Source organism: Ursus arctos, unplaced genomic scaffold, assembly GCF_023065955.2.
Source record: "Ursus arctos isolate Adak ecotype North America unplaced genomic scaffold, UrsArc2.0 scaffold_28, whole genome shotgun sequence".
NCBI lineage: Eukaryota > Metazoa > Chordata > Mammalia > Carnivora > Ursidae > Ursus > Ursus arctos.
Window position 1 is genome coordinate 17,399,911 of NW_026622963.1, and position 2,748 is coordinate 17,402,658.

The 2,748-nt window shown below is 43.9% G+C and overlaps 1 pseudogene; it reads left to right on the plus strand.

Moving 5' to 3' along the window:
- The first annotated feature begins 330 nt into the window (after positions 1–330).
- LOC113263544 (tubulin polyglutamylase complex subunit 2-like) lies at positions 331–1,379 on the plus strand (annotated as a pseudogene).
- Positions 1,380–2,748: the final 1,369 nt, after the last annotated feature.

A 2,748-nucleotide genomic window follows, 5' to 3' on the forward strand; every position in this document is an offset into this window, starting at 1 on the left:
GGGCAAAATGGGTGAAGGGAACTGGGGAATACAGGCTTGCAGTTAAGCAATGAATAAGTCATGGGAACAAAAGACACAGCTTAATGATAATGTAATAGAGATGTATTGTGACAGATGGTAGCTACACTTGTGATGAACATAGATCACAGTATAATGTATAAACTGTCAAATCACTATGTTGTACATCTGGAACTAATGTAACACTTGTGTGTCAATTATACTCAAATAAAAATATTTTAAAATAAAGTGAGTCTCTGGTAAAATACTATTCTAGGGGTGGGGTGGGAGGGTCCTTGGGAGGAGATGCTGTGGTGCACCTGGAGCCATAGAATGAGCACCCCACAAACCTACTATTCCCAGGGCAGCCCAGGTCCCCCATCTCTGTCCTGTGGTGCTCTCAGGAACCCAGTGCTACAACTCCCAGCAAACTATGAACTTGATGGCCCAGCCTCTGGGGCAGCCAGCCCTTCAGGTGGCCCTGCTCTCCTACTCTGTCCCCACCACTGTCCCAGCTGTACAAGGAGCAAGAAGCAAGCCATGGAGGAGACAATGCCCTCAGGCTACAGCAAGCCACACCTGGAGAAGCTGTCCCTGGCTATCACCTGCATCCTAGAATCTTTCCCAGGTGTGACAGAGGTGACTATTAAAGAAAAACCACCTGCTGAACATCACCTGATTTCTTCATGGGAACAGAAAAGTAACTGTGTGCTACCTAAGGATGTGAAGAATTTTTACCTGATGACCAATGGCTTCCACATGACATGGAGTGTGAAGCTGCATGAGCACCCCCATTCCATTGGGCAGCGTGGTAAATAACAGCATCTCAAAACTGACTCAACTCAAACAGTCTTCTGTGTATTCACTCCCTAATCACCAACCATGGCAGACCTGGAGTTTGATGCACTTGAAGCCAGTGAGAACCAGCCGGAGAACCCACACAAAGCATTATACTGGCATTTTCTCACAGATATCTTTACATGCTCCTCCTTTACATGCTGCAGTGGCAGTATGCCTTCATCAGCTATGGCATTAGCTCACAGGCCAAGAAATGGTTTAACACATATGAACCCATCACCTACAACACAAACCTGCTCACATCAGATACCAAGTCCTTCATGAACAAGCTAGATCCCAGCAAAGTGTTCAAGAGCAAGAAGACGTTAATCTCCCCAAATAAAGGACCTGTTCAGCCCGCAGGTGGCCAGAAAGGGCCCTCAGGTTCTCCTTCCACCACTAAATGCTTTCTTACCCCTGGAAACCCTGCCCAGAAAAAAGTACCCTCACCTCCCCACCATCCCCACAGAGATGATTTCCATGCACAGATGCTCCTAGCCTCAGATTCTGTGTGTAGAACCATAGGCCTCTGCGCATCTGAGTGAGCCAAATCCTTTTTGGCCTTTTACTCCTGTTGATATTAGCCAGGAGCTCAAGGGCATACTCAAGTCTCCCTGAGTCCTTTCCTTACCCCCTGCCTCCAAAAGCTGTGGAGAGTTTCAGGACTTGCTTAAGTAGCTTAATAGATCAGCTAATAGTTTCCCTCTCTTCCTACCCCCAACCCTCTATGGCCCTCAACAGTGACTAGAGAAGTCCCACAAAGAAACCACTGGTTTTGACCCATGAGGCTTTAGAACTATGCTGTTCATTTGGTAACCACTAGGTACATGTGGCTATTTATATTAAAAATTCAGTTCCTTGGGGCGCCTGGGTGGCACAGCGGTTAAGTGTCTGCCTTCGGCTCAGGGCATGATCCTGGCGTTATGGGATCGGGCCCCACATCAGGCTCCTCCGCTAGGAGCCTGCTTCTTCCTCTCCCACTCCCCCTGCTTGTGTTCCCTCTCTTGCTGGCTGTCTCTATCTCTGTCAAATGAATAAATAAAATCTTTAAAAAAATTCAGTTCCTTGTGGTTTGTTGAGACAAACCATGAGATACTCTGGACTCTGGGAAACAAACTGAGGGTTGCAGAGGGGAGGGGGGTGGAGGGAGCAGGTAAAAAGGTGATGGGTATTAAGGAGGACATGTGTTGTGATGAGCACTGGGTGTTATATGCAACTAATGACTCGTTGAACACTACATCAAAAACTTATGATGTACCATATGCTGGTTAACTGAACATAATAAAAAAAATAAAAATAAAACCAATATTCTTTTTACTCATTATTTTTTTTAAATAAAAAAAATAAAAATTCAGTTCCTCAATTGCATTAGCCATGCTGTGAGTGGCTAATAGATTCTGTATTAGACAAAACAGATAATGGAACATTTCCATCATCACAGAAAGTTCTGTTGGGCAGAACTGCATTAGAATATTTTCATGCTGCCCTTTCTCAGATTTCATTTTCATTAGAGAACGTGGATACCTTAATTTGATTGGTCATAATGTTTCATGAAATTTCTTAAGGATACAATTGTATATGTTCTTTTTATTTTTCATAAGTAATTCTCACTTTGCTCCTTTTTAAATTTCCTATAAAGTTTGTTGTTTCCAAAAAAATATCCTTGGCATTTCTGTGATGAGAATAACATTTAAATCTGGAGACTGAGTGAAGTAGGCTGCCCTTTATAATGTGGTCTTTCCGCATCCAATCAGTTGAAGGCCTGAGGGGAATAAAAGGCTGACCTGAGTAAGAGAATGTTCTCATCTTTTCTTGCCAGATGGTTTTTGAACTGGGGCTTTAGCTGTTTTCCTGCCTAGACTTAAACTGAAACATTGGTTCTTCCTAGGTTTCAAGGCTGCTGGCCTTCAAACT